This window comes from Myotis yumanensis, unplaced genomic scaffold (assembly GCF_028538775.1).
Source record: "Myotis yumanensis isolate MYYU_CA2020_CCGP unplaced genomic scaffold, mMyoYum1.0.hap1 SCAF_16, whole genome shotgun sequence".
NCBI classification, from domain to species: domain Eukaryota; kingdom Metazoa; phylum Chordata; class Mammalia; order Chiroptera; family Vespertilionidae; genus Myotis; species Myotis yumanensis.
The window spans coordinates 23587602-23600300 of NW_027223767.1; the positions used below are offsets into that span (position 1 = coordinate 23587602).

General features: G+C 47.9%; 1 protein-coding gene across 1 annotated transcript in view; it reads left to right on the top strand.

Annotated features, from left to right (window-relative positions):
* ASIC2 (acid sensing ion channel subunit 2) overlaps positions 1–12699 on the top strand; it is an 825099-nt gene that overhangs the window by 391839 nt on the left and 420561 nt on the right. The gene's annotated exons all lie outside the window — the stretch shown is intronic.

Here is a 12699-nt window from a genome sequence, read left to right on the forward strand (position 1 = left end):
TGTCGCAAGTCCTTAGTGTCCAGCATTGTAGCATCAAAATAGCCATAGACAATATGTACATGATTTGACTACATTTCAATAAGACTTTATTTATGCAAACTGGCCACATACCAGCTTCGGTCCACAGGCCATAGTTTGGGAACTCCTGATTTAAGTCATTGATACATTCATCTCTCAGATATTTACTAAGAAGCTCCTATGTTCCAGTTACTGTCTAGGTGCTGGAGATAATGTAGGAATCAAAGTATACCAGGTCTGTGCCCTGCAAAGCATATGCACTGCTCAGGGAGACTCATCAGAAACAAATGACCAAGTAAAGAACATTAAGTGCAGACTGTGATGCGTGCTGTGGTAGGAGCCGAATGATGTGATAGACCATGGTGGGCAAACTGTGGCTCGCGAGCCACATGCGACTCTTTGGCCCCTTGACTATGGCCACGAAGTTTCAATCGCACTGTACGTGCGCACACGCACGTGGTATTTTGTGGAAGAGCCACACTCAAGGGGCCACAGTTTGCCAACCACTGTGATAGACAGTTTTGAGGTTGGCAGAGCTGTGGAGACAGGCCTAGTTTAAATGGGTTGGTGAGAGGAGCATGACATTTGAGAGCTAAGGGATGAGAAGGAACTTGCTACATGAAGAAAAGGCAACAGGAACTGAAAATGCCAACACTTAAGGGCAGGACTAGATTTGACATACTCGGGAAGCCACAGGGCGGCAGGGAAAGAACGGATAAGGGAGAAAGAAGCAGGCAGGGGCCAGCAGGAGGGGCCTGGCAGGCCTGAGAAAAACCAAGAGCAACATAGGATTCCACAGAGGGCTGTGGCAGAGCACCGATGTGCACTTTTAGATGGTCAACCCGACTGATCCATGGGTGGCGAGAGGGAGGAGCGAAGCAGAGAGGTCCTTTGGAAGCTATCTCAACAGCCCAAGAGGTGTATAAAGGGTTATCTCAACTCACTTCCATTGTGGACACAGCAGGGTCCCTCTGGTTGTGTTGGGCTGAGCGGAAGAAACCTGGGAACTTCGAAGCTCCAGACAGGAAGTTCCAGAAAGATAAACTGGCTTCTCTATGGAGATATTCAGTAAGACACAGTTCACTTAAGGCCCTGAGACAAGGTTGCCTGGCACCTCTCCAACACTCAGCAGCTCAGAGGGAAGCTTGCACACTGCTGGGTCACGCTGGGTCCTCCTGAGAAGAGGAAGGCGTGGCAGGGCTCACAGCTGCAGCCAGGCTGGGGGCGGGGATCAGTGAGGCATGCACTCCCGTCTCTGCCATTCTGCTTCGGTTACTGAGTCTCCCCCGCCACCGCCCCCCCCCCCCCCCCCCCCCAGCGCTGTACTGGTCGGATTGTGTATGTATCCCTCACTTTGTCCCACAGAGGATTGGAGGCTACTTTCAAGAAAATACGTGTAATAAAATAGAAGAAATTAAAGATATCAAAACTAATACAAATCAGGTAAAAAATCGAGACCAGCAAGCAGAAGAGAAAGCCAAAATGCAGGTTAGCACATCCTACATCAGTGATGGCGAACCTTTTGAGTTCGGCGTGTCAGCATTTTGAAAAACCCTAACTTAACTCTGGTGCCATGTCACATATAGAAATTTTTTGATATTTGCAACCATAGTAAAACAAAGATTTATATTTTTGATATTTATTTTATATATTTAAATGCCATTTAACTAAGAAAAATCAACCAAAAAAATGAGTTCGCGTGTCAGAGGTGTCACAGGTTCGCCATCACTGTCCTACATGGTTGCCATCACTGATAGGTCAGGAAACCCCATCTGTGCACTGATTCCTACTGTCTATGTACATCCCCTCCAGCATTATTTACTCCCACCCTGGGGCCTTGCCTGCCAGCTACGCGGTGATCGCCATGCACCTGTGCGGTGCCCATGAGGAGGGCCCCTGTCTCCCCGCCTGGCTCTGAGGTGACCTCAGAAATGGTGCTTCTCCTTCTCTGGGCACGGAGGAGACACTGCGACTGGTATTCACAATTTTCTACTCAATTGCTTTCTTCTGGGCTTGGTTTAGCTTAATGATTTCCCAATCAGATTTGAATTTCTTCACATTACTAAAGTCAAAATGCTAACCAGCAAGGCAAACGGAACCAAACGCTGAGATTTCCATCCTGAAGTGACAGGGGAAGGCAGTTGGGCTCCCGGCCAGAGGTGCTGGGAGTATATCGAGGCCAGAGGGAAGCTAACTAGGGGCTCAGAGATGGAAATAAGGCAGTGGGGGCCAGCTTGGCTCCTGCTTGGGTTCAAGGCTAAATGCTCATCAAGCAGGACCCAAGAGCTCAATATTCTGCTCAGGCGTAGGCCACTGTGGGCAAATCCTTCCCCCTCTTCTCCCTCCCCAGCCAAGTGGCATTGGCTAGTTAATCGGGAAAGAGTTGACCTCTAGGCTGGAGGGGTCAGAGGAGAGAGAAGCTGTGGCTGACAGCTGACTGCCAGAGGACTCGTCTCTGGCTAAGACTATCTCATATGCACTCCTCTCTCTGCCCACTTCCCCTCCAACCCTTTCCCTCCCTCCTCCATTCTCCCATGGACCCGTGTGGCTCTGCCCTGACTTTGTCTTCGGGCCATCGGTGTCTCCATCTTGGGTCCTTCTGACCAGGCAGTTCCCGAGAATGTCTCCTCTCTGGCTCAGCACCCACAGGCTCTCAGAACACTTCTTTGGTCAACTGTCTCCATAAGCAGCCCAGGCAGGAGGTGTCACTCAGCTGCCCAGGCCCTACCTCCTATCCCTCCAAGCCTCCCTCCCACCCCCCCCCCCCCCCCCCCAGCATGAGATCATCTCAGGCAGTCACAGTGGACTCTTCTCAGCTTGCAGCCCTGGCAGACTGGTCCAGACGTGCCATCAGCCTCACCTGTACCAGGTCAGACGACACCTCCCTCAGCTGAACCTGGTGGGGATGGCAGGGCTCCATCACGAGAGGTAGCCTGGGCACCTGACGGAGGGTGACCAGCTCCTCCAAGGTGCTGGGAACCCCCTCAGGCCTGGGGGAATCAGAAGGGTTGGTCACCCTGCAAGAGAATGGGACTTAAATTATAAGAATCAGCTTCAGTGCCAGCTCTGCTCCGTGCCACCCATGTAACCACAGGCAACACACGTCTCCCTCTCCATAAACTAAGGACTGTAATCCCTTCCCTGCCTACCTCGCAGGACTGTTCGAAGGGTCACATCGGATAATGGATGTGAAAGTGCTTAAGGAACACTAAAGCACTGGGCAGATGTAAGAGGGGTTTTATTACCTAGTGTTTATGACCTGGAGGCCAGAGTATTAACAATTTCAATTAATCAAATAAATGGAAAAATAAATTGGTTTTATGGAAGCAGATTCCCGCACCTTGCCAAGGGTTCAGGGCCGGGGCAAGGGAAGGGAAAGGAACTCATTGTTGCACTGGGCTCAACCCAAACAGGGACTCCCTCCAGCCCACCCTCAGCTCCAGGAGCCCAGACACACCTGCCTGGGACCCACAAGCTCGGCCCCAGGATGGGGTCTCAGCAAGATCCGTTCTCAGCCACAGAGAAACCAAAGGCACTTTATTTGTCATTGTCCATGCTGTGGTTAAGGAAAGCCGCCAAGTGTCAGCCGAGCGCCATTGGCCTGATTTACAGGGGACTTCACAAGCGGCTGAGTGCTTCCCCTTGAACACTGGTGTGTGCTCATGGTATCCCAGACATGCTCGGGAAGCAGCATCCCGAAGACCCGATGCGGGAGGAGGTGAAAGCCTAAACAGCTCCTAGAGCAGCGGTTCTCAACCTTCTGGCCCTTTAAATACAGTTCCTCATGTTGTGACCCAACCATAGAATTATTTTTGTTGCTACTTCATAACTGTAATTTTGCTACTGTTATGAATCGTAATGTAAATATCTGATATTCAGGATGGTCTTAGGTGACCCCTGTGAAAGGGTCGTTCGACCACCAAAGGGGTCGCGACCCACAGGTTGAGAACCGCTGTAGAGGGTCCTGGTCCTCTCCCCCTCAGCAGATTTACTCTGGACCTTGTCCCAGATGCAGATGGGAGTGTCGTCCTAAGCAAGGGCAGGTGCTGTGCTGGGGTGTGAGTCCTGACGCTTGATCTTGAATACAGACATGGCTATAATGAGCTGCTCCCTCTTCCCCATACCTGAAGGCAGGTCATGGTTGGGGCATAAACGTTAAACTCACTTTGACAGATCACCGGGGGCCCCTCTGAAGGACTTTCTCCTCTAGGTGAGGAGACAGGTAGAGGAATGGCTGCACATAAACAGTTCTAATATAGGGCCGTCTGAGTGCACGGTAAGAACTATTCATGCCAAAACGGACTTAGGCAGGGCAAGTGAGAATCTCATCAATAATTTAGGAGCAAGTGTGCTGGGGACAACTGGCGATGCAGATCATCGGTCCTTGTACAATCAGGAATAGATTGTACCCAGCACTTCGGACGTAATAAATAGACTGTTCTTTCTTTCTCTCTCTAAAGTAAGGGGGTGGGGGGGAGGGAGGGGGGCGGCATCCAGCCCGCAAAATCTTTTGGTGTGGCCCCGGCAAGGCATTAGGGGTGAATTAATTCATTGTTTGACTAAATATATCAGGCTGATTTCTAAGTTAATGGCCCTAGGCAGAAAAAAAGGTTTCCCACCCCTGCTCTAAAGAAAGCTTTTGAAATGGAGAAGAACCAGAACTATTGACTATCCCACACTGTCTTTGTGAAGATTGGTGCAATCTGTGTAACTGACAACAGATTAACATGCATGAGAAATAAAGTGTTTCTATGAATCAGTGGCTCTTGACTGAGGGTGATTTGGTGATGCCTGGAGGCATGCTTGTCACACCTGGGCTAGGAGCAGGGATTTGCTCCTGCCTCTGGTGAGAGGAGGCCAGGGATGCTGCTAAAAGTCCTCCGATTGCAGAACAGTCCTCCACGAGGAAGAACCATCCGTCCAAAATGTCAATAGCGATGCTGTTATGAAACCCAGCCATAAATCAACATGAAAAAAGATCAATTCAATAGAAAAATGGACAAAAGATTTGGAGAGGTAAGATAAGGAAGTGGGAACAGAAATGGTCCCGGAGCAGGGAACCCTGCCCTGCCTCACTGGTTATTGGGGGAATGCAAATGAAAGCAAAACGAAGGGGCCATTTCCCACTGTCCAGTCGGCAGGAATTAAACAGTGCGAGAGTAGGTCTGGTGCTGGTCAGGTTATAGAGTAATGGGAACTCATGCTAATGCAGGTACAACCACTTTGGAGAGCGATTTGACAATACCTGGTTAAATGGAAGACACACCTAACCAAGCCGAGCAATGCTACCCTAGAGAAATCACCCTCTGGGTACAGAGAGAAATACAAGCAAGAAAGCTAAAGGCAGCCCCTCCAGAAGTGAAATATTAGCACAACCTAACAGTCCATCGAAGGGAAGGCGATGATGAAACGATTGAGCATGCATCAATGTGGTTAAATGGTGAAAACGAGAGGAAAGAAAAAGGTACCAATGGATCCTGAAGATAGTCTTTATGCTTATCTAAACTGGCAAACCAAACTGTTGCCAAGGCTGATATTTACTATCACACATGTACTAAAAGCATCAAATCTAGCGTGGGAATATTCATTTCTCTCCGGGGAAGGCAGGAATAATATCTAGGAGGGTTTCTGTTATATTTATAATGTTTCATTTCCCAAGGTGGGTGGTGGATATTTGCTTTGTTTATTCTCTATATTTTTCTCTATTGTTCTCTGTATTTACTAATACAAAGGAAATGAAATGCCACAGAAAAACAGCAGGGTCTTCTGAATGTCTAGTGGTCCCATGGGACTCAGATTGGAGCAGGATATCTGAGAGAGGTCCTGAGGGGAGAACTGCTGTCCATCTTGCTCTGCAGCCCTCCCATGACCATGGCTCATCTATGCAAACATGGGCCACGAAGCCCATATTTTACCTTCATGAGTCATACAGTCCCTCTGAGGATTGGGATCTACATGGTTTTGGAAGTTCTCAGTTTCAGACTCTGAAAGCGACATTTTTTTTTTCTGGAAGAAGATCATTCCATAGTCACCTTCAAGATCTAAGAGGCAGATGTTTGTGATAATCCCTGGGGACAGTGGCGACAGCTGGAGTGGGCCCATCGTGGGCACAGGCAGTGCAGATGGCTGAAAGCGGGAGGGGAGGGAATAGGAGTGTTCTCAGAGATGGCAGCTGTGTGCTTCGAGGTAGGCCAGTTCCTGGAAAGCATAGATCAGGTATGTGGACAGTGCCGACCACTCCTACAGCATCTCTGTAAGCGGGTCCTGTGATTTTCTTGGGAGTGCTCATGGGTATTTTCCCCTCACACTGACCAGCCTCAGTTCATGTAGACAGCTGAACATGGAATAATAAGGTGTGATCTACAGATAAACCTGAAATTCAGGATCCTACCATCACTTGGATCTGAAGTCAGGAGCTCCCCACCCTCAGTTTAAGAACGTTTCTACTCATGGCCGGGAGTGGGATGTGATAAGGTTCATAGACTCACTGAGTGTCCCATCCATTACCATGCTTGGGGGAGCCAATGTGGCCTAGATTCTGAAGACAGCTAGAGGTCTGCCTGCCACTGCCTGACATGGAAGCCACACTGCCGAGGTGGGGCCCTGGCAATAGGATGCACAGAGACCTTTGCCCTGAAAGCCAGGAGTCTGTCAGGTTGATCGTCTAAGGGTGTCTCTGAGGCCTTCTGGGCAGTGAGCCAATAGGGGTAAGTGATTCCATACAAGGTCATGGGTGAGGAAGCCACAGTCAACAAGGGTGGCAAGTGGCTGCCAGCCAAAACCTGCTAATATATGCGAATAGCAAGCCCATCCATCTCTTGGCTGGTGTGAAATTAACACATTGCTCAATATGGTCAATTGGCACTGGATTTTCCAGCTTCAGAGAAGGAACAGAGCACAGTCTCCAGCCCCTGCCAAAGAAGATACCAGAAATCTATCCCATGCAATGTCTCCCGTAACCTGGAACTTGGCCTCAATGAACACCTCAACTGAACTAACTGGGAAGTCTTGAGAGATTGCTGGTAAATCCCTTGGTGAGAGGTCACAGTGGTGGTGGGGTGTTTACTTTTTATTTTCCATGTCCACCCAGCACACATCTGAATGATTGAGATGAATTTATGTGAAGGAATTTGAATGAAACAAAACATCCTTTTGTTTTTCTATATGTTCAAAGTTTGTCTTGCCAAAGAGCTTATATACTTCCAAAGACCAGAAACCTCTCTGGACACACAGAAGACTTTTAGAAACATTTATAAAATTGGCACAAAGAGGACCTCTGCAACCTTCGCAATGTTTTATACTACGTAAAATAAATGAATGAACTATCCTCAAAACATAGATGTTTATAGGTATGTTCTATCAGTAGGAGCTGGGCTATGACTGGGTTTAAGGTCTGATCACAGGCTTCAGGGAGCTTTCATTCATTCAGAAAATATTTACTGAGCACCTACTATGTGATAAATATGCCTCTAGTCACTGGTAATGTGTCAGTGGAAGAACAAAGATTCTAGATGAAGGTCTCATTTCAGTAAGAGATCAACATGCACAAATAAACCATATAAAACAAAACACAATAACAAATGGTAGAGTTTAGACAGTGATGACTGTTGTGAAAAATATCCAATAGGATAGTATGTAGAGGGTGACTGGAGCCCAGACATAGTCCCTGCCATCCTAGCTCATATACTCTAGCTGGGACTAGGATAATGGGAAGATGCTCTAATTGACTCAGCTGGAGGGGTGACCCTGAGGTAGTAGCCTAAGGTGTTATATACCATCTCCAAAAGTGGTGAACTCTAGTTTAACCTGAACATGTACTACTTACTACCCAGGGGAGATCAATCTGGTGGGTGGGCCAGGGTAGATGGGTGAATAGATTGAAAGCTCTGGCCCTGATATTTTAGAGCTCCTCTCCTCAAGAAATGTAATCTCTTTCTGCACTGGGCTGGCCAATAGAATGTGTTTGTTGGAAGAGATACTGGGTAAGTTCCAGAGCCAGGATTTCAAGAGGTCATGAATCTTCTGTTTGGACACTCCTGGAATCTTGAGACAGCCACATGCTGAAGAAGCTCAGTCTGGCCTCTTCCAGTAAGAGAGACCACATGGGAAGGGAGAGAGGCCATGAGAGGATGAGTGGCCATTCCAGCCACCCTACCTGAGGCCCCAGACATGTGGGTGGAGCCATCTAGGATGCTCCAGCCTTTATTGTAGTAACCTGAATGAAGCTAGGCAAGACCCAGCCAACCCATAGAATCAAGAGAAACAGTAAGCTAGGAAGTGGTGATGCAACAATAACTAACACAGAAGGTAGCCCTGAAAGACACACATGCAGCAGAGGCATGGTTCTCTGGGGCCAGTCAGTTCATAAATATGCTAATCAGATTTTGTTCAGGGCAGAGGTTCACAGCAGCCCAGGACTCAGGCTGAGGATAGTGGGCCCAAGGCTTGAAGTGCCAAGACTCATTCCTGACCCCTCTCTCTGAGTCCTAATGGGCTCAACGACTAGGTGGGAAAGCATCAAAGGAATTAGTCTTCAGCAACACTGAGTAAGGGCAGACCTCTTGGGAGAAAGACCACATTTGGAAGAAGGTCAATAAAAGGGCACACGAGTCAGATACCCAAAGGGTGGGTCTGTTACTGAGAGTTTTAGGAGTTTAGAGAAGTGATGGATCACTCAGGTGATAAACACATAGTGAAGGAGTAAGTCGACAGTCTCATGAGGAGGTGGAGATTTGAATGAATGAAGAGTTGGACTGCAACCAACAGAAGTGGATAGAAGTGATGGAGAGGGACACTGAGGAAGGGAGAAGATGGGATGGGAGAAAAGGAGAGAGGGCAAGATCCAGCTTGCCAGGGGAAGACAAGCAGACCCAAATGGCTAAGAGAGAGCCCATCTAGATGATCAGGAAATAAAGGTACTTGTGAATGCTAAGATAAATAACTTTGCTTCTAGGTCGTGCCACATGAGAGACCCTCTGGGTTTTTGAGTAAGGAAATGATATGTGCTTTAAAGATAAATGTTTAAATGGATGGATGGATGGACAGATGGGTGGGCGGATAGATGGATAGGTAGATGGAGATATGCATCAATAAGGATAGGCATATATGTGCCTTAAACAAATATATGAATCAGTGGATGAAAGGATAGATGGATGAATATGTATCTATGAATACACACAGATACACACTTTAAAGATAAAGATCTGAATGGGTACATGAATGAATGCATGTGTGGATAGATGCATGGGTAGATGGATGACTGGATGAATATGTGGCCAAAGGAAGAGCCCGAGGAAGTCAATTAAGTCTTCTGGGGAGCAGCTCTGACACTTCATTCATCATGGCTGCTGCTTTCCACTGCCCCACTCCCCAGGGCCCATCCCATCGGCCCCTTCCTGCAGGCTCGCCTGAGTGTTGTGAAATGGTTTAGGAGAGGGTGTCATGAGGGTGACAGGAGCTCATCGATCCCAGCCAGGCTCCAGCTCCTCTGGGAGCAGATCACAGCAGCACGGGATGAAGGATGGAAGACTGGAGACCCAGGAATGTCACTCTTCTGCGAGCCTTGGAGGCCCCACCTCCAGAGTTTTGGCAAAGGGGGCTCCCAACCGCCTTGCCTTCTCACAGCATCGAGCACAGTGCCAGGCACATAGTAAATGCTCAGTGAAAATTTGATGAGTTGAAATTTCCTGAAGTTCCCTGGATGGGACAAAGAAACAGTCTATGTGTAACTGACACCATCCCCTTGTTAGAGAAAAAGACAGAGTGAATTGAACAGTCTGTAACCTGACCTTCAAGGGAAGACATAAATCAGACCTCATCAGCTTTCAGGGAAATAAATTCTATGAAATGAGCCTGCCATCTGCCTTTTGTGATATAAATCAAGCTTCTATGGGCTCTTTTTTTTGCCTACACGCTGAAGTCCATATTCCTTAGCAAAATATGCACAGTCCCCCACAATATGACCTTAAAGTTTTAAAATATTCATATGGTCATTCATTTATTGTTTGCTATCTATGTGTAAGAGACTCTATCAAGCCTTAGACCCCTGAGATGAATGAGATACATTCCCTTCCCTCAAGGAGAATACTCTCTATTGGGGAAGCTGGTGCTTGTGCATCTCCTACTCATATTACAGCACAATGACTAAAAAGGTAGGCACATCCACATGGCCCAGGTAACACAGAGGAGGAAGGGGTGAGGGATTCACTCTGCCTGTGGGTCAGGGAAGGTGTTGTTTCATATTTAAGCTTATTCTGGAAGGTTAAGTGGAAGTTTCCAAGGCCAAAAAGAAGGGCAGGACACTTCAGGTGAGGGAACGGTCTTAGTTAAGACCTTCGGTTACAAGTGAAGAAAGTTGAAGTGAAATAGCAAATTCAATATCTAGAGATCTGCCCTGTGAATTCAGAGGTTGGTTGCACAAGTCTAATGCTTTGTAAGCTGCAAAGTGGGGGCAAATGCTAGGGCTTGTCACAGAGGATGCTCTTGATCTGCATGGTGATTGGCCACTTGGGCACAACTCAGTGGGACAGACCATAGCACCTCCCTGAACCATGACATGCTAATAGCCAGCCTAGCAAAGTGAGTCATTAATGTGAGGTTTCCCCCTCAAATGGATGGATGGATGGATGGATGGATGGATGGATATGCACCCAGGTACCCATTTGACTTTTGTTTGACTGTGAAAGGAATGATGGAAGGTATAGATAAGGGAGGAGGTCAGACAGACTTGGGACTAAAGGTTGATGGTCACTATCATTTGAAGCCATCAAAAATAAGAATCACTTGGTGGTGATCAAGTGATCTAATGAAAGAAAGGTCACTTGGGTACCATTTGTAATTTTTTAGAGTAAAGACACTAACATCAAAGCATTCGTCAACAATGGACTAAGTATCTACTGTTTGTGGAAACCTGTGCTAAGCAGAATGAGGGCGATAGAGGCAAAAAATTGCATAGACCCTCCCCTCAAGGAGTCTGAGATTTATAACAAAGTCTAACGATACTGTTGATAAGAACTAGGTCCAAACCCACCCTCAAATGCATTCATTTCCTCCACTCCTTTCCATCTAGCTAAATGGTGCCTCCATTCACCAGATTGCTCCGGCCCCAATCTGAAATTTAATTCCACTCTTTCCCTCACCCTCCCCTCCCGCATCTAGTCCATCAAGGAGACCTGTTGGCTCTTTCTGCCAAGGAGATCCCAGTCCTGTAGCTCCTCACCCCTCCACACCCACCACTGTCATCTCTGCCTGGAGTGCTGCTTCCATACTCAACTTCTCATGATCCAGCAGCCAGATTGACCTCTTTAAAATGCAGATCAGCCGAAACCGGTTTGGCTCAGTGGATAGCGCGTCGGCCTGCGGACTGAGGTCCCAGGTTCGATTCCGGTCAAGGGCATGTACCTGGGTTGCGGGCACATCCCCAGTAGGAGATGTGCAGGAGGCAGCTGATCGATGTTTCTCTCTCATCAATGTTTCTAACTCTCTATCTCTCTCCCTTCCTCTCTGTAAAAAATCAATAAAATATATTTAAAAAAAAATAAAATGCAGATCAGACCACGGCACCCCCTCCTCTCAGCTCCTCCCCCACAGAGTTTCCCTTCATGCTCAGACCAAAATCCAAACTTTTGCAGGGGCCACTGAGGCTACTAAGTTCATACCACTTTACCCCTGCCCATTTTTAAAAAAATATTTTTTATTGATTTCAGAGAGGAAGAGAGAGGCAGAGAGAGAAATATCAATGATGAGAGAGAATCATTGATCGACTGCCTCCTGCATGCCCTCTACTGGGGATGAAGCCCACAACTTGGGCATGTGCCCTGACTGGGAATCGAACAGTTGACTTCCTGGTTTATGGGTTGACACTCAATCACTGAGCCACTCCGGCTGGGCCACCCCTGCCCATCTTTTAACCACTGCTCTCACCCTCATCCACTACACTCCAGCCATTCTTCTCTCTCCCACCAGACTTACTCCCACCCCAGGGGCTTGGCTCTGCTGTTCCCTCTGCTATACCCACTCTTCTCTCAGAGCTACACAAGCTCACTCCCTTCCCATATCCACACTCTGCTTCTCTGAGGGCCGTTGCTAAAATAGCCACACACACCTCTTTCCTCACCCAGCTGTTTTTCAGAGCAATGACACAGTGCATACAGCAGACACTATCTGGTGTTTGAATGAATTCATGCAAGAGAAATACCAGGGAAACAGGAAACATCTGCCGGGGTTCTGGGAGATGAATATGATCTCACCAGGTGGACAAAGAATGAGGACATTCTAAGCAGAGGGAATAAGACAAAGCAAGGCAGAAAGATGCAGAGGAACATGGCACATATAAGGGAGTGGCGGCAACTCAGTGAGAAGGCTCAGGGGTGCCTAGGAGACAGTGGTGGGATGCAAGGCAGGGCAGATCTCAAGGGCTCTGTGCATCGTGCCAGGCAGTGGGTGGGCAGCTGCAGGAAGACATCTCAGACAGTGGCAGGCTACTGCAAGGGGTGGCAAAGGGAATCCTGGAAATAGAGTTGCTGAGCCTAGAGCAGAAAGACCTTTGGGTTTAAGGTGTCTCAGACGAGCTGGCAAACTTTCCTATTACGACTGCTGTAATTCAACAAGTGACAGGACTGCACTGCCCACACCCTCTCCCAGGTCTGCATATCTCTGTCATTCAATTGACCAAAGACTTTG